Genomic DNA, 20,700 nt, shown 5'->3' with positions numbered 1-20,700 from the left:
GTTGGGCATAGGAACGTCTTGGATGAACCCCTAAGGAATAGTTGTACATGCATAATAATGAGCTTCTTGGAGAATTCAATATCCAGGCTAGGGGAAGTCCCTTCTGCTTAAGAGTCTGGTTTTCCAAGAAATCATTGTGACGTAGATGAACGGATGGAAGTAGCCATGCCTATATTTGGGTAGCATCGGCTATGCCTAAATAAGGACTGGATTTCTATGCCTATATAAGGGCAACGTGAATTGTACCTAAATAAGGGCATGAATCGGGAAATTCATTTGGAATCTAAATCGACATACAACAGCATCATGGTACATGAAGTGCACAATTCGTGCTCTCCTCAGTGCTGACTCTGGTGTCAACACTACAGTCAACAATAATCCAGAAAGTACGCCCTGAGCCGGAGAGTACGGCCTCAGCTGGAGAGTATGGCCTGGGTGCAAAGAGTATGGCCCACGTGCGGAGATTCCAGCCTGACTGTGGACGTCAAGATATGACTCATAAATGACTTCTGTGAATACCAAAAGTTGTAAAGTTAGACTTTTGTCTCAAATTATCTTTGTGAATCGGCCCGATGTGTCTGCGGCACCTATCTTTGCGTCCCGGAGGGAATGCACAGCATAAGGTAAGAGCAACGGGGAGACACAAACAGAATTTACAAATGTAAAGTGTGAGTTTATGCCACAAATATTAAATTATGCTTATGCTCATTTTGCTAATGAGGGGCATATTTATAAAAGAATGGAGAAGCGTGGACAGGGGCGGCCAGCACAGCTTGCAGGTGGGGAGCCGGCGTGCAGGGGGGGTGAATTGTGAGATACATTGAAATAAATAAAAATTAAAAAAACGTACCTTGCCTCTGCCACTCGGTCCTGCGTCTTCTCTCCTGCTCACATGTGTCCGATTCCAGGTCAGAACAGGAAGCAGGCAGCCAGGCTCCCACCACAAAGCCAATCACAACACTGCAATGCATCATTGTAATTGGTCTGAGCACCATGACATGGCGCTCAGCCAAAGGCTGTAGGGCGGGCATGTTCTCCATGCAGGCCATTGTGCAGCCTGCATGGAGAAGGGGGAAAGTGTGAATAACTGTTTTGGGTGGCCAGAGAGGGCTGACCAAACACCCATTGCTCACTCCTCCCCTGCAGCTCTACCCTGCCTCCTCATGCTCTGCTGCAGCAGGAGGAAAAATAAAATGAAAATAACATCCAGTTATTTTCATTTTTTTTTCCCTTTCTTTTGCTGCTTTCTGACAGTGGGCTGACTCCCCTCCGCCTTAGTGGAGGAGCAACCACTCAGCATGGGGTTAAGCAAACATTGCTAACGCCATGCTTCTCCATTCAGAAAACGTAGGGATGCACCGTATTCACAAGAATACAGTACACCCCTGCATTTTCCCTAGCGCTAGCCCTGAGTTCACCTGTCTAGCGACAACACAGGCACCCTTGCACCATAGTGCAAGGGTTTCTGCATTGGGCAAAATTATTGTTTATGTGCAGGAAGGTGTCCCTCCCTGCACATAAACAATCATTCAGGTCATTTTGCTGTCATAAGGCAGCACCTATGGAAACAGCAAAATAGAGGAGAAATAAAACATTTCTCCTAGTTTTCCCAGGGTAAGACCAGGAGGCCTATTTACAAAGAAAGTGGCAGAGCATGTTGTTAAGCACAGAAGGCTAACAGCACACTCCGCCACTTTAGAAACACAGGGCTGTACCATATTCAAAACACTATAGGGCAGTTCTGCATTTCCCCCTGCGCTAGTGATAACTTCATCTGCCTAGCGCCAATGCAGGCACCCTTGTACCATAGTGCAAGGCTGCCTGTGTTGAGGGGAAGGCCCTGCAGTACACATAGAAGTTTCAAAATGGCATTTACATTTGTTTATTGTTTATGTGCAGGAAAGGGGAACTTCCTGCACATAAATAGTCATAGGCTATTTGCTGTTTCTATCTGTGCTGCACAAGGCAGCACAAATGTGATCCAGCGGCGTACCAACAACAGATACTCCCCTACCATATACTCACCGGGGCCCATAAACACACACAATTGAGTAAATCGCTGGAGTCAAAGTTTATGGTTTTCCCACAGTTTCAAGATTAGTTATTCAATATTCCTAACTAAACTCTAATTGATCAAAAAGTTATTTCCTCTGGTTGATGTACCATTAGTTGAACTAGTTGATGGTGAAAATGACATAAGCTAACTTATTCTTTTATTTAATGTAAATAAACACAGACTCTGGAAAGTTTTAAATCTTAATCTAAATTTCAAGCGCATGTGAACCATCTCAAATACACAGTGCAGTCACCATCATTCTTAGGAGAGAAAATTCTATTAAATCATCCAACATATACTTTGGACTTATGCAATGATCAATGCTCCGAAAGGGAGAGGACACAGAGAAAAGAACATCTGCAAATAGCACGAAAATATATTTACCAAGAATGGTGTGAAGACCAACCCCCTGGCCAAAGCTCTGGTAAGAGTCCCCAGGGATAGATCAGGCGACAAAGACTTCAGGGCAGGAATCAGGACAGGATAGATGACCTCTCCAGATTACCGACGATTGCGTAGCTACTAGCACCCCTCACGGACACCAGTGGCGGCTGGTGACATTTGAAAGTGGTGCTGCGTAAAATAATAGTTGTACTGGCCCTGTGGCGAGCGAGCGTAGTGAGTGAGCTAGAACATCCTCCTGGGAGTTCTGGGGGTTCCTGGGGGGTTATCCCCTGATAAAATTTTGACAAAAGAGTGATTAAATGGTGCATTTTCAAGCAAATTTGAGAAAGCAGGAAGGTTAATAAAGCAATTGTTAATTGCCTTGCTACATCCCTGCAAAGCAGCATCACACCCCTGTACATCTCCCTTCTATGTTCATTGCCTTGCTATGTCCCTGTCAAACACCAGCACAACTTGTATGTCTCTCTTCTATGTTCATCCCCTTCCTAGGTCACTATTAAACAGAAGCAAGTCCCTGCATATCTCTCTCTGTGCTGTTCATTGCCTTGCTATTTCCCTGGCAGGCAGCAGCACAGCCCTGTACATCTCTCTTCTCTTCTATGTTCATGTACATGCCACCTCTTACATCTGTCTTCTATGTTTACTGCCACAGAGTTTACTATTTGATTCACAGGCAGAAAACAATCTATTAGTTTTAGGAAACACATGGAATGTGTGTCTTTGGGGTCAATCCTGCTTGGACAGTTCTATGTTATTGTGAAAGACTGCAGACAACAGAAAAGTATTTTCTCTGGCTTCACAACATGAGCCGCACAAACACATGAGAATTTGAGCACATACAGTACCTGAGAGCAAAAACACTAACATTAATAAAAGTCTAAATCCTTCAGTGCACAAACGAAGACCAGCATACCATAAATCAAGGCTTGTGATTTATACAATGTTGTAAAAACATAGCAAAAGTGGGCACACATTTGACACCCGGGCAACAAGGTAGATTGCAGTGTTCCAATTAAATTATGCTGATGGACCCTCTTTCGGCAGCAAATGGTGGTGAATGTACAAGTAGCTGCATTGACTGAAATGAGGAGTAAATGTCCTCCAATTATGGAAACTCTGTGTTTCAGAAAAAGTGACATTCAAGAGTTCACTCACTGGCAATGACCCTTAAATTTAGAACTCTCTCCCACCGCACACGAAACTTACTCCTTCTCACAATCTTTTCAAAAAGTATCTCTAACTTCTTGGTAAAGTTATCACTTCTAGCTCATGTAAGCCAAGGGTACTCACTCTCTGATACCTGTTTTAAGTATGCCCTCTTTGTCTCAAAACAAATCTAGACTTATTTAATCTTTGACGGGTACAACTAATGCCCGTATTACATATCAGGATCTTGGCTCTACCGCCCAGATTACATTAGACTCCCTCTTTACTGTTCCAATGTTTTGTCAAGCACTTTGATGCCTTTCCTGTGGGAGTGGTGGGGGCTATATCCAATATAAAGTATGTCTGCCTTACCATTAGTGCCAGTGGGCGCATGCCATAAATGGCCTTCTGGTGCAGGCATGCATTCGGTTCTAGGACGAGGGTGCCAGGACAGGGAGGTGGGCAGTTTTGGGGTAGGCAGGGGGGAACAGCTCAGAAAGCTTTAGCTGTGAGAGGGGCTTGAGTGGTGTGAATTGTGTAGGAAATTTGTTTGGTAATTTTTCGCTTGCACTACTGATGGTCCAGCAGGAATGGCCTGCAGGGCGGCCTTTGTCTTGCTGCCTACCTTTGAACTGCTGCTAAAATTACAGTTCTCAAATCCCCTGGCAGCGGCATCTCTGGCCAGAGAGGACAGGTGATACCCGGCCAGCGGCTACCTGTTCAGCTGGCGGCCAGACATCACAGGCCTATTCTTCACAGTGTGAAGTTTTCACGTGTGCAGAATCCTGTAACAAAGGACAGGCTGTAAGCACGTGAATTAGCACTTCCTAATGGCGGGAGGGATGGGTGTTCAACACTTACGTAGATAGCGCTGTAGAGTTCTGGCCATTTCTAGGTGCTGTGCTAAGCGTTACGGGTCTTGGAGCCAAGCAGTAATGACGAGTGTCCCATAAAGCACTTTTTTTCCCATTTTATGTAGCGCACCTCGAACTGAAGGTATTAGAGCGCTTTACATGAACGCCAGTTATATTAGACACGGGGGATTGTGACAAGCCCGGAATCATAGGGTGTTGAGCAGAGGCTCCAACCTTGTTCCATTTTCCAAACATGCAGCTCTGTCCGTGGCGTCCCCTTAGGTGCCCTTCAGTCGCAGCCCGCAAAACGGGTGGGTGTGTTAGCGCAGGGGGATCTATATAAAATAAAAAACGTACCTTCCTCCGTGACCGCATCCCGTGCCACTGCCTCAACCCCTGCTGCTTCGAGTCCTGGCATGTTTTTGCAGCCTCCCTCCTCCAGCTCTCCTAAACCAATCACAACGCTGCAATGGCAGCGTTGTGATTGGTGAGGTGCAGCGGAGAGCGCCCCAGCCGGGCCAGTTTCTCTATGTAGGCTAAATGCATTAGCCTACACAGAGAATAAGGGAGACTGGGCGGTCCTGCTCGAGGGCAGGGGGGAGTGGCTTACCCACTGATGTGGGTACTGACTGTTTGGTCAGTACCCACAACAGTGGGCATGCCACTCCTCCTGCTCTCGAGCTGGACAGCCCACCAGCCCGCGCCCAACCGGGCACTTCTGTTTTCTAGCTGTGCGAGAAGCAGAAACATAAAATGGTAGTTTTACCATTTTATGTTTCTGCCTTCTCCCACTGCGAGAAAGCAGGGTGGCGACGCCCCCACAGCCGAATGGAGGAGCCGCCACTGTGTGACACTCTCTTCCTCCTCAAGATTCTTCTGCAATCTTCTTATCTAATCCAATTAAATTAGGATAGAAGGTTCCGCATTCGATTCTTCATCAGCATCTCACAGCATCTCTCCAAGCAACAGCACCTCCAGCAGCAACAGCATCCCAAATCGTGCTAACTAACTAACCAAGGCTATCTCAATTTTACCTTTCGTTCTTCATGTACCACCTACTAAAGTTTCAATATCGTAAAAATACGAATTCTAATTGGTCAGGCAAATGGGAAGACCATCACACCATGCTTATATGTCATTTAATTCAGTAATCCCATTGTTCTCAAACCTATCCCCTTAATTATTATTCACAATTTTATTTCCCACCCGCATTCATGTCTTATTTGCAACAAAATTCTATACCATCCACATCCGTTGAACTTTTCACAGTCCGTTCTCAGGTTGGAACACTTTGCGACCTTGGCTTTCATTCAATATCTGAGTCATCACTCCGGTTAACTTTCAGTGCCCATGCGTCATCGTCACATGACTCAGCTTACTTCAGTTATATATGAGAGTCCCAAATACGCACTAGTGATCAAGTCAGAAAGACAGATGTTACTTTAAAAAATAAATGGTTTGACTGTATACCACCCATCTCTACTTATCCCAGTTTATATATTAGACTTATCCCCATGTTAGCTTTAGTAAAAACCACTCAATTTAGTTCAAGCCAGCATATGCCATGCACGCTAGTCTTCAAGACTCCATTTTAGTACCTTCTGCTCATGCGCAAGAATTTCCCTCCAAGCGAAAGCTCGTCATACTGCGTAGAGGCAGTTGACGCATGTGCAGTAAAGATTTCCCCTTGTAAAGCAGTTTAGTCATTCGTTCATGTTATTTTTAGTAGCAATCACATAAGCAAGCTTCACTAACCCGCATGTTGGTGTTGTGCGCATTAGTTTTACACAAGACACTTTTAATTACTTGTTAGTAATTTAAAGGAGCAGATTGCTTCCAAACAAGTCTCTTTTCTACGAGTCCTTGCTCCATCAATCCCCTCTCTGATGGCATTTTGAGCCGTCACAAAATTACCCATCCCAACCAGCACATCTCAGTTTCTTTTCCTTCTTTTTCCTTCTTAATTCCATCGTTGTTTCCTAAATCTTTCATCTTTTTATATATATTTCCTTTCATTTCCTCCATCTGTATCTCCTCACATTTTCTTTTCTTTACCTTTCCATTCACTTCATATCTTCCCTTTCCTTTGTTTCTGCAACATTTGCACACAATTCATTATTATGTAACTATTATTTTTACACCAACAATTGGAAAAATTATTTGACCTAAAATATGTTTCCCTAAATCAGAAAATCAAGTCCCTATTGAAGAGATGTTCTTTGTTAGTCTTTCCTGTACACTGTCAACCTCCAGTGGTTTTAAATCTTCTTGAAGTTTTGTAATATTCTTAATGTACCCTCTAATTTCCTTACTTTTGTCAGGAATGTATGTGCAACAATGTTGAATTTTCAGCATTCTACAGACTCCACCCTCTTTTGCCAGTAAAATATCAAGAGTAAGTCGATTTTGTAAAACCATAGACCTAATTGCAACCATTTATGTATGTATCATCAAGAAACCCCCAGCAGTATCCATCAAGAGATGATCAACTACTGTTGACAATTTCCAAATTCTTTGTAAATTCAAATAACTCCCACTGAAGGTATCAATGCACCAAATATATCACCTACTATTTCTGAAAAACTAGCTCTCTTTCTTCGTGTTACTTCATTAGTGTTTTCATTGCTTCCAGTCATTCTTTTTACATGGCATATTTTTGGAAATACTATCCCAAAGTAGCAGCTTTCGTACCACCGAGCAGGCAACTTATAATAAGCATTATTCCCAATAAAATAGTAAATCCCAGGAAATACTGGATCAGTTCCCCCTTTTAGTCCCCAACCTCCCAAATTTAGGAAGTTTTGTTCACATTCACTGGAACCAATAAATACATTATTATAATCTCTCTTTAACCTATGGAGGCAGGTTTTCCCTTTCTTCTCAAAGTCCAGGGACATCGCAGCATGAGCCTTGCCAATTGCATAAATTCCCTCCTTCCCAGTCCATGATGGTATATGGGTTTTGTGTTCAGCAGCCTTCTTTTGGAAATCCTGTCTCCTTCCCTCAACTAAATTCAAAAACACTTTCTCTTCTTCATGTAATATACATGTTAGATTATTCTTGTGTGCCCTAACTATATCTATTGAGTTCATTGTTAAGAAAAATTCACCCATAAACTGTGCATCTCGACTACTAAGTACTGGATCCATATTCTTTTGAATAGGAAGCTCTAAGAATACATCTAATTTTGAATAATAATACTGAAGTTTTTCTGTTGCATAAAACAGACTTGCTAGAACACTACATGATATACCATATGTCAAAGGTAAATGGTGATATGTGACTCCCTCTGATACTGACGCTGTTAATTTCATACAGACATAACAATCATCCAAAAGGCAAGATGGCGCCCACAAGAGTGGATGTGTAAGCTGCCCGCTCTCTGCTCCAGCCTACAAGTTACCGTTTTTCATGTCGGAGGAGTGGGGGAAGCAATGCCTACTTTAGCTGTTTAAAAAATCAACACCGTGGTCTCACCTTTAAAGGCAGAGATTCTACACAACAGCAAACGATTCTTCTCTTCTTGAATTTACTTGTAGCGATATTTTTTTCTATTTTTTTCAGTAGAAGTCCAGCAGTATCGACGGAGACGCTGGGCGGTCCTTCTGGCTAGAGGCTGGATCGCGCACACCTGCGGTGTCTTACCAAAACGCTGTTCTGACAAATGCAGAGAAGAGATGCCGCCTAAGGGTGTCCGCGGAAGACCGAGACTCATGGAAGAGCAAACTGCAAGCGGCGGTGCAGAGGTGAGCAACTTAACCCCCGACAGCCCACCTAAGGTTGCTAAAGGTACTAAGGGTGATTTGGACAATAAAAAGAAAAATGTGTCCGTTGATAAAAAAATACTAGTGATGTTTTCTGCTTCCAAAGACAAACTTAAGGGGAAAAAGAGCTCACCTTTGCCAGACAGTGGATCATCTGTAAGCTCGCATTTGGGTGCAGTGCGGGATTTGACAACACCGACTGCTGCTCCTTCGGCGGGGGGCGTGCTGGCCAGTATACAAGTGGAACATCCTCAGAATATGCTACCAGTGATGGCGATAGCAGAAGGAGACCTCACTGTTTCAGCTATGGAGAGGCGAGCACACTGAATGGCACAGCAAGCAGTATTATTAATGGGAATGTACTTGCTATTGATCTGGATAATTTGGATACGCCATTGGAAGAGGTTCAAGGTCAGACACACAAGGTTGAATCTGGAGATTTTTACTCATTATCTGAACAGTCGACGACCTCATCGTGCGAGGATTTAGTGGCACAATATAAGCAGCAAATGAGTTTAACTGGCGGTAGCCCCCATAGTAGTGTTTGCTGAGATGATTCTGCTGATTTTGAGACTAGCCCTCTTACTGTTCCCAAAAAAGCCGGAAATAACAATAGACAAGAAGGCTGAGCAAGGTCGGAAGCACCAGACTGATGTTGAGCTGGTAGTGCATAGGGAGGAAGAAATATCAATTTTGCTGATACACCAATCACTTTTGTCTCTAAGGGAGGAGACACGGGAGGAGGGCCTGAGATTTCAGAACTGTGCCGCAAACTTCAAAACTCTGTTCGCAGGCTTGCAACATCCCAATCAGATTTTGCTTCTAGATTCAGCGTGGCAGAATTTCGGATATCTATCTTGGAAGATGAAGCTGCACAACAAAAGGCCAAGAATGAGACTCTGCACGCTATTAAGGAGGACACACAATGGAAAATGGCTGAATTAGAAAATAGATCACGTAGGAATAATTTGCGAGTGCTACAGATTCCAGAAGGAAAAGAGGGGCAGGATTCTCGCACAGTTATTGTGGACCTATTTAAAACTGCATTTCTAGAACTCAATAAATGGGACTGGGACAGGGAGATGGAGAGAGCCCATTGCTTTCCATTTAATAATCGGTCTTGGTCAGACCAATCTGAAGTCAAACCTAGAGCTATCTTAATTGCCCTTAATAGTTTTTTGGCCAGAGAGGAGCTATTTAAGTTAGCTCGCTCAGATAAAAAGAGAGCTGGTCCAGATTTTCATTTTTTTGTTCGACCTGATTTTTGTAGATATACGGTCGAGAGTCGCTGGCACCTACGGCAGTTAATCTCTCAATTTCAGGCCAAAGGAGCCCAGGCCTTCTTACTGAATCCAGCCAAGCTGAAGGTTATTTTTCAGGATCGTACACGCTTCTTCACTTCTGAGGGCTCTGCAAAAGAATATTTGAATACTATTAAGGTTTAATAGTGTTAATAGGGTTAATGCTATTCCTACTAAATGTGGTATAGATTTTCATATTTAGACTAACTTTCTTTAACTTTCTTTAACTTTCAGATCTATTTATATACTCCTCAGACTCGCTCCTTATTTCTATTTTTGAATATGTATTACCTTGGTAATTTGAATCTCATCAATCTTATTGAGTATGATGTTTTTTTTCCCTTACAGAGACTTTTTAGGTGGGCAGAGTATAGAGTATAGAGATATTTTGTAGGTTGAGGCAGAGAATTGCGGTAGCTGACATCTGCAGGACAATACGTCCTAAAGCCTTGTTAATGGGAGGGGTGGGGGGTCTATGGGGGGGCTGAGGGGAGCAGGGGTGGTTGGGGGTTGTTGGGGTCAAGGTGTAGGGATAAAAAGAGGGAAAAATTCACAGTTCCAATGAGGGTGAAATATAAGACAGTGGGAAAATGCAGACCTGAATGTGTTGTTTCCTTTAGGGCAGTACTCAATGTTGATTCTCTATGGCTACTAGTGGGATGAAAATATGCTCTGTAAATGTTTTTGGCCTTAACAATATTAATAAAAGGATGAGGATGGCTGCTGAACTTCATAATATCCACCCAGACTTTGTTTGTCTGCAAGAGATACATTTACCTTGGAGTTAACGGCATATGTTAAAAGACTTAGGATTCTGAGTAGTTATTGTGTCACAACAATCAGGGATGGTTCGGGGGTGGCAATTTGAGCTAAATCTAATTCATATATGTGTATTCGAAGCTCAGCGGATAAACTTGGTCAGTGGGCCATTGCGGAATTGCGTGGGGACACGAGTAATTTTACTTCATCTACCATTTATCGTTCTAATTTAGATGAGGCTATAATTTTGGAAGACTTAAATATAGAGCTAACGGCTTGGCCAACTCCGTTGATCATTTGTGGAGACATAAATATAAATTTAACTAATCAAGCATTGGTGGGGTCCCAAGAAAATAAGGGACGGAAACCCTGGGTCTTTAAGGCTCTGGCTAATTTGCTAAGGGATCACGGGTTGTTAGATGTATGGGGTAAATTATATGGAACAGACCCAGGATATACTTTTTACTCCTACCCTCATAAAAAAATGGTGAGATTGGATTAGTTCTTCACATCCTCTGTTCTGTTGACTGGGGCAGAAATGCAGATATATCCCAGAATTTCGTCAGATCATGCCCCTATCTCACTAGTGTTGACTGGCTTGGCAGAGACGGCAAGGCTTAAAAAATTCACTTTTGACCGGAAATTATGCCTTAATGATCAATTTAAAGCACAAATTGCCAGGTGGTTGGGGGAATCTTTTGAGAGTAATAGACAGTCGACTAGAATAGATATAGATTGGGATGCGTTTAAGGCCTGTTTTAGGGGCGAAGTAACGAGTTTTGGGATGTTCTTTAAAAAAAAAATTAAAGAGGGAGATGCAAGATCTTTATTCCGCTTTGAAAGTGGCAGAGGAGAAATTGACCCAAGGCATAATACATCAGGGGAATATTCAACAACTAGAGGATGATGTAGCGAGGAATCGTGCTAAAATAAGGGGGGTCTGGGATCAAGAAAATGCAAGAAAATATTTGGCCTATCGAAAGCAATGCCATGAATATGGGGAAGCAGTTGGGGGATGTCTAGCCCTCAAACTGCGTATGAATGAAGCAGCCAGACGCCTATCAGGTTTACAAGACAGTGCAGGGTCATTAAGAACTGACCCACCAGGTATCTTGGCTATTTTTCATCAGTTCTATACTGAGCTGTACTCGCAACAAAGTGTATGGGTTGATGGACTAGATTTTTTGCAGACCCGAGATTTTCCTGAATTGGATTCAGACTTCACAGAGCAGCTTGATACTCCTATTACTATGCAAGAACTTGAGTGTGCAGTTAAGTCTTTAGCGATGGGCAAAGCAGCAGGCCCTGACAGCATTCCGGGGGAGATATACAAGTTTTTTTTTAAATTATTAAAAGATACGATGTTGGTAACAATTAGAGCAGCTCAATTGGGGGTGGCTCCTAAATCCTGGGATGAGGCAACAATAGTTGTATTTAGTAAGAAAGGTAAAGACCCAGAGATACCTAGTTCATATCACCCTATTTCATTACTTAATTGTGATGGGAAAATGTATTCTAAGATATTGGCTAATCGTCTCTCCAACGTTAGAGCATCTTTAGTTTCAAATAGCCAACATGGATTCATCCCCGTCAGGGGTACAGTCTCACATATTAGCAAAGTAATTACTATGTTTGATATTGCTCAAACTGAGAAGCGACAACTGGGGCTTATTTTGTTAGATGCAGAAAAAGCGCTTGATCGGGTGGAGTGGGGTTATTTATGGCTATTGATGGAAAGGGTGGGTTTTCAAAACGGTTTTATGACAGCTTTGAGGGTTTTGTATGCATCCCCAGTTGCGAGAATAGCTACAATGGGTATGATTTCAGAGCCGGTAAAAATTACTAGAGGGACAAGGCAGGGATGTCCTTGTTCCCCTTTACTTTTTGCCCTATATATTAATCCTTTTGTTGACATGCTTTTAAAGAGTCAGGGGATTAACCCTTTTCTAGTTCATGATGCCCCTTATTCTGTATTCGCATATGCAGATGACATCGCTGTGATTTCGGAGGATCTGGCTACAGCACTTCCAGAGATAGAACGTCTAGAACTTGAATTTGGACAGACGACCGGTTATAAACTTAACGTCAATAAGACGCAAATAGTGTGTACAGAAAATACTGTATTTCAAGATGCGAAGTAGTTGTTGAAGCTACATATTTGGGCATTAAAATCAGGACATCAATGAGGGAATTAGTGGATGCTAACTGGGGGCATTATTAGGGAATGTCAGAAACTCTCTGGAGAGGTGGAGATGGCTAAACCTCACTATAATAGGTAGAGGGAACATTTTAAAGATGAATATACTCCCGCGGGTACTCTACCTGTTCAGATCTATTCCACTCGAGATAACGCCATTGCAATTGCAACATTTGCAATCTCTTTGTGTTAAATTTCTTTGGGCCCCCGGGAAGCCTCGCAGAGCTACTAAATATATGATGCTCCCAATTGTAAGGGGGGTCTGGCATTACCTAATTTTGTGTTATATTATTATGCTTGTTTTTTGCAAAAAATGTCTGTATTATTGACTGGTAACGAGGCTGGCACTATAGCTGAAGCCCCTTCAATTTTTCATTTAATTTTAGAATCAGAAGCAAAACACTGTTTATTTAAAGAAATAGATGGGAACTACTATAAAAGAACTTGTTTTAAGGTTCTGGATGCGGCGTTTAAAGCTTGGAGGAAGATACGTAAAGTATCCGCGTTAGAAGGTCTGGCATATTATACACCATTAAATGCATTGAAATTACTTTCGATCATATTCCGAGATAAGGTAGACTACGATTGAAGAGACAAGGGCATCTGTCAGATAGGAGATCTTTATGATAGTGGGGGACGAATTATTCAGTATGAGGATCTCTCAAGACAATATAACCTCCCCCATTCACAATTTCTCCAAATTCGGGACTTCCTTACTCGTAGAAATGTGAAAGTTAGTCCAAACTTGCTTATTGAAGCAGTAAGAGCTCAGGGTAAGATAGGATCATTGTACAAAATACTGTCTTCATTTGCAATGGATAATGCACAGTGGGAGGTAACATTGGGGGAAACTGATATATCTATTGCAGAGGCTATAGATAGGGCTAATACAGTTTTTCTGTCTGCAAATCTGAAAGCACAATTTTTTAAAACAGTATTCAATTTATATTATACTCCTGCGCGTATGTATAAGTGGGGTGATCATTATGACGGAAGATGTTATCGCTGCAAGAGTGAAAACGCAGTCTCCACATATTTTTTACTTGTGTTAAACTTAATTTCTTTATTCACGGTATTGAAAAATTCTTCTCTAATATGGTTGGGCAATCACTAAAAATACCATCTGCCCTAATGCTCTTAGTGATGGGGCAGGTGGTCAAGAAAGGAAGTCCTCTGTATAAACATCGATACTTACTGTTTGTAGCAATGACTGTGGCCCGATTATGTATAGCTGCAGAATGGCTCTGCCCCGATCCCCCAGTGTTTGAGACCTGGCGGGCAAAAATGTATAATTTAGCTAATTTAGAACTGAGTCTTTATTGTATAAATGGGGCACGGAAACGAAAAATAGGATTGTATATATGGGAAATATTTTCAGATTATATGAATGTATGATGTAAGCCCACTTTGATTAATTTATTACTTTGTAATCAAGGTTTATGTATTATACTTTACATTCTGATTTTTGTATGGTGTTGCATATCCTCTATGTTGGAACTGTGTTTAACAAATAAAATAAAAAAATAAAAAGAACAGACATAACAATCACTAATCTCCATTGTTTCTACATATTGAAATAACTATTTTTTGAAAACATTTAAAGACGTATCATTATTTGATACTGTTTGATGAAAATCTGTCTCATCTGATGCTTCTATTTCTACTCTATCTCCTTTCATTGTAGCTGTCTTCTCATTAGTAACTGTATTATTCTTTTTACTTGTTATCATCAAATAAGGCACTGCCGCTGTTAGAAATAACCATACTGTGATCACTAACAAAATGCTACATATGCAAGCTCTGCAACATCTTTGTGTGAAACTTCGTTTCTGTCGCTCATTGACTCTATTTTTTGCCATTTTAATCTGAGAAGGTCATTTCTCCTCTTTCTTTCTTCACTTGGAAATTCAAGCTCTTGTTTTAAGGTGGTCTAAATTCTCTTTCATTAATCTTTGTAGCATCTACTTCTTCTGATTCCTCACTCAAATCTAAATTTTCAAATTCTAATATTACATAGGTTCACTCCGGGGCCTTGTATTTATTGTTCAGAATTCTCAGTCTTTGGCTTCTTTGTGGATTTCTCCACATTGACTGTTTAAACTGAGTTTGACTTGTAACCTCATTCACTTGCTCTGGTCTTTTGTTTGTTTTTCTCAGATAGTATCTCAGCTTTTTGACTCCACCTGGCCAGTTATCACTTTTCTGACCCTTTTAATCTGAACAGCACTTTCACCCTTCCGTCTCTTCATAGGGTTCTTTTATTTTCGATATGTCTAGGCACAATCTGTTCTTGTTCTGAGTCATTCTCTACCTGCTCCTGTTCAGGTCTTATTATTGTCACTTCATCTGCCTGAACTTGTTCTTCTTCCTCTGTCTAGTCCTGTTAGGGTCTTATTTCTAATTGATCTTCTTCTGCCTGAACTTGTTCTTCTTCTCCTAACTGGTCCTGTTCAGGTCTTACTACAATTTGCTCTTCTGCTGCCTGAACGTATTCTTCTTTTCCTGTCTGTCCCTGACCCCGTCTTTGAATAGGTATGTTTACCTTCACATGAGAATCTTCTTCTTTCCCTGTATGGTCCTGCTCAGGGTCTCGAGTAGCTTTGTTCACTTCTTCCTGAGCGTGTTCTTCTACACCTATCTGATCCTCACTACTTTCCTGTCTCTCTAATCTGGTTCTTCTTGAATAACAACTTCAGGTATGTCAACCACTGGTATCCAACTCGCCTGACTTGTGCTTGGTTGTTCCTAGTCTATTACTTCAGAATCTATCACTCTAGATTCTTCGACTTCACAACCTTCAGCTGTTTCAACTGATTTATTCAGTTGCTGTTCTTCTTCAGTAGGGCCTTGAACTCTTTTGGTATGACTCGCATGTATCCAATTAGGTAAACCCGCACACTTCTCTGCTGTTGTAGGGACCAGTATGACTTGATGTGGTTTATCCACCTGGGTGCTAGGCACGACTTTCTGGCGTGTTTCTTCAGTACCACTAAGTCTCCAGGATTCAAATCATGCTCCTGTGTTGGCTGCCTGGCAACTGCATCTTCTCCAACCTAGTGAGAGACAGAACACACTAGGTCAGCCAATCCTTTGCAATCGTCTAGTACCAAGACATCTGTTATATTGATCAATTTATGACCAGGAATAAATGCTTGTCTCATTGCCCTTCCCATGAGTATTTCATGTGAACTCAATCCTGTTTTTCTATCAGGAATGCTTTGGAGTCCAATCAACACAAGGGGCAATGCATCTGGCAATTTCAGTGATGTGGATGCACACACCGTCCCAAACCTTGACTTGATTGTGCCATTCAGTTGCTCAACTATCCCAGAAGCCTCTGGACGGTATGCACAGTGCAGCTTCTGTTCAATTTTGAATGCATCACAGATTAATCAAAGTTTTTCATTATTAAAATGAGGACCTCTATCTGATTCTAAATTGACTGGGAAACAAAAATGAGGAAACAATTCCCTCAACAATAATTTAGCAACTGTAAGACGGTCATTTCTCCTAGTGGGATATGCCTCCACCGATCGTGAAAACAAACATAATATGACAAGGACGTACTTCATTCTATTGCTTGGAGGCAACTCTATGAAGTCAAGCTGTAGTCTCGTGAATGGTCCTTCTGCCTTTCCAATTTTTCCCCAACTGACCACTGATTTCCTGCCTGGATTCAACTGCTGACAGATTAAACATTTTTGGCAGAGGCTCTGCGACTACCCTCAACTTTGGATTGTACCAATTCTGCCTGAATAGTGTATTCATGGTGTCCCTAACAACATGTGTGTCCCCATGATACATTCTTGCCATTTGAGAGAATAAGCAGTCTGGCATGACTGGTCTGCTATTGGTTTATACCCATACATTGTTTTCTGTTCTTCTTTCACAACCTGTCTTTATCCATATTTATTTTTCACTTGCCTCAACTTCATCCTGCAACTGTCTCACCTCATCCCATGTTTCTAGAGCTGAGAAAAACATAAGTTGCCATCTGATTTCACTTGTTTCAACTTCTCTGTTCAGTGCCATGTTATTTCTTGCACAATATTGAGCAATTTGGTCAGCATATCTGTTACCTGCTGCCACAGATTAATTTCCTGACTGCTGAGCAGCACACTTGACCACTGCTATTTCCTTTGGCAATTGTATTGCTTCCAACAATTCTTTTACATTTTTGCCGTTTCATATAGGAGAGCCTGAAGAAGTTAGAAATGCCCTCTGCATCCAGAGCTGGCGAAAATCGTACACAACCTTGAAACCATATTGACTATCTGTAAATATGGTCATCCTCTAATTTTTCCCAATTTTGCATGCGTTTGTGAAGGCCACCAATTCAGCTACTTGTGCAGATTTGACACCTGCTAAACAGGATGCTTCAATGACCCCTCAACTTTTACAAACAGCATCAGCTGCATTGAGTTCCCCTTTCTCTGTTCTCATGCAGGAACCATCTACAAATAGTTCATGATCTGATTCCTTTAAGGGAGTTTCTTTTATATCTGGGCGGGGCTTAGTACACAACTCAGTCACATCCAGACAATCATTATTCACTTCACCTTTCACTTCTTCACAACATGAGTCTGGCAATAATGTGGCAAGATTCATTACTGTGCAACTTATTATTGTCACATTTTCCGCACCCAGAATCACTCTTTCATACTTAGTCATCCAACTAGGGGTAAGGTGCTATGTTTGAGTTCCTGTTAAAAGAATCTCTACTGAATGTGGGACATAAACTTTGAATGAATGTCCCATCACAGTCGATTCACTTTGTTCCAGACTCATACAAGTAGCAGCTCCTGCTTTTAAGCAGCCAGATAATGCTGAAGCCACAGGATCCAGAGTAGCAGAAAGATATGCTATTGGACGTTGGCTTAATCCATGCCTTTGAGTCAAAACTGAAAGTGCACAACCTTCTCACTCACAACTGAACAGTGCAAACTATTTCATGTAATCTGGCATGCCCAAGGCAGGGGCCTCACACAAACAATTTTGCAATTTCATAAACACTTCCACGCACTCATATTTCCAAACAATCAGATATTTTGCTCTTTTCCGGGTTAACTGAATAAATGGTTTTGCCAGCAGGGAGAACCCAACTATCCACTGCCTACCGTACCCCACTACTGTGAGAAACATTCTTATCTCCTTTTGTGTCTGGGGCAGTTGCATTTGCTTGAGTATTTTTATTCTTTCTGGGGTCACTTTTCTAACTCCCCTTTCTACTTTACGCCCTAGGTATGTAACTTCTTGTTGACAGAACTGTAATTTTTCTGGAGACACCTTGTGTCCTCCTTCGGCCAAATGGTTCAGAAATGCAATTGTGTCAGTGACACAATCTTCTTGTGATATCGATGCCACCAGTAGGTCATCAATGTACTGAACCAGGACTGAATCTCTGGGCATGACCAATGTTTCTAGACCCTTTTTCAGGATTTTATTAAAGATCGAAGGGCTCTCTGTATACCCTTGATGAATTCAGCAACATCAACTCCTTGGAGTCTTATGGGGAACAGAGGTTCAGGCCGCCCCCCACTCAAAAAGTACCAAAACAGATAGGGCCTGTCCCTCAAGACACTCCTATTTTTCAGCTAGGCTACAGGATCTATATGGGTGTGTGCATAGTTTAGTCACTACCCCTTTCCTTGTTATATCAAGGCTCTTTAGTTCCTGCGCAAGTGTCACTCTTTGTCACAGTACACACAAGGTAAGGTAAAATTGCCAAGCAACCATCACCAATCCCACAAAAATTGTGGAGAAAGAGAGTGAGCACCTCACGGTAGAACCACCAAAGGGGTTGTCTGGCTAGCATTTGCCAGTGTACCCACTTCTCATCATCGGTTGCTCACCCTCATGAAAGTGGAAAGAAAAAGACAGAAACATAGAAGGAAAGGACAGACAACATGTAGTGATCCTTTTCCTCCTCAACAGACAGACAATACTAGGTTCCGTGCCCCAGCGAATAGCAATTGCCAATCGCTGTTTAAGTGTACATATTCACCATTGACGCCTGTGAGAAAAAGAAAAAGTGAATCTCACGCATTAAAATTGCAGAACTCACTGGCCACTCCTGCTTTTATTCCGGGCTGTGAGTGCTCCAAATTAAAACAGCTCACATTGAACCAAATTTCATGTGAGTCTGAATTGCCAACATGTTTCGTTGCAATGCTTTGAGCAATTTCATCAGGGCAAATAGGGGTTTGCTGCTTTAAAATCCACTTATATCTGATTTACACCTGTGATGGTTGAAATTGACAAAAAATAAAGAAATTAAAGAAATTGTGAGCCCATAGTTCTGGCCTTGAGAGGCCATACGGCCTGGTCAGACAACTAACACAAGTTAAAAGAGTCACAACATGTGGCACTTGGATTGTTTTAGCATAGTCACCTGCGGGTTGCATGTCTACTGCATACCTGCTACCTTTCTCAAGTGAATATCCGTGTCGGCAAGATCACGTGTCCCTAATAGAAACCCGCTACAAGTCGAGGTTTCTGAAAAAACATGTACATCAACATGTAAGTCAGGAAGTCACAGCTATAGCCCGCATCACGATATATTCCCGTAGGCTACTGAGCTGTGCATTACAATTTCTCTCCCAACATGCAGGTTGTTTCTAAACCTACTTGCAAACGCTGCATTTTACCCTCTCTTTATGTCTCATTACGAAAGATCCCAACCTCGGGCACTCCCTGCTGCACTAGTTCGTTACATGCACGCAGAGTGATACCACGTAAAAAAAACCTGAGAAAAACCCCCTAGGTACATGCTCCAGAGAATCGGTTACATCACAGCCCGCCTCCATGGGAAACTTATCTCTAATTAGCCGGGAACGGTCTCGGCACCATCAGGTGCACAGAGATTCTGTCTCTGTGAGTTAGTCCATCTTACCCCAGCCGGTAACAACACGCTCCGTCACTCAGCCACAGCTCACCGCATCTGGGGACCTGCCGGTTAATATAAACAATGTTCCTTCCTTGTTCAGCAACATGCCAAGACACGGTCTTCAAACCTAAATGCAAAGAAATACTGGCTGTCTGGGTGTAAAGAAATAGAGAAAAATGCTTGGCATAAATCAATTACTGTACACCAGCCTGCATTCCAGGGTATCTGATAAAGAATCACTGCTGGATTTGGCACTACTGGGCAACAAGACTACAGTTTTGTTGATCTTTCGCAAATCTGTACTATCCTGTATTTCCCGCTAGGTTTTTTAAGTCCTATTATTGGCAAATTACAAGAACTACTCAGTATTTTTTTTAAATGCCTTGTTTATTCATCCGATCAATTTCTGGAGCAACTCCTGCTTTCTCTTCTGGACTCATTTTATACTGACGTGTGTTTGGATAAACTGCACCTTCTTTCACTGTCAATTTTACTGGATCTACATTTAACATTAGCCCAATATCTTTTCCTGTAAAATCCCACACTTTGGGATTCACTGTTGTTCTCAACTCTTCTGGTAGTTCATTTTCAGTCATCAAAGAATGCATCTCATTTACTTCTGTGCCTTGCTTAGCAAGCATCATTTTGTATATAACATCCTCATCAGGGGTTTGGAAAGCAACACCATCTGGTGCACAATAGATCGTGCAGGTCATTTTGCACAATAGATCTCTTCCCAACAGATTTGCTGGACTGGAATCGCAAATTACAAACCAATACGTCTTTATGATTTCCAATATGTACTTCCATTGGGGTTCTAATCTGTTGAATTAAAACTCCTACAACTTGGATTGACTCTTCTGAGAGGGGTAGGTTTGGGATGTCTGCTGTTCTCACTGTAGACCAGGTAGCACCAGTATCCAATAGAAAAGTGATATCACTACCTTCCACTTTCCCATTATTAAATGGACCTGACTGATCTACCGGCAAGGTTGCGCCAAGCATGCACTCCTCTTCCTCCCCCTCAGGCAGTGTCATTTCACATGATCCTCTCCGTCAGGATGTATGACGTTATAACGCATACTTTTACTCCGCAGACCATTACAACGCGACTTTTACTCCGCATACCGTTACAACGCATAGCGCCTTGGGGCGCTGGATAGTGGTAAGTATAATTTACTATTCTAACTCCAGTCCCCGTGGACCCTAGGGAAGGTGTTGGATAGTAAATTATACTTATTCCCTATCCTAGAGCGCCCCCCAGCGCAATGCGTTGTAATGGTATGCGGAGTAATGGTCGCGTTGTAATGGGTCAGTGGAGTAAAAGATCCG

This window comes from Lissotriton helveticus, chromosome 6, assembly GCF_964261635.1.
Source record: "Lissotriton helveticus chromosome 6, aLisHel1.1, whole genome shotgun sequence".
Classification (NCBI taxonomy): domain Eukaryota; kingdom Metazoa; phylum Chordata; class Amphibia; order Caudata; family Salamandridae; genus Lissotriton; species Lissotriton helveticus.
This window is presented reverse-complemented; position numbering follows the sequence as displayed.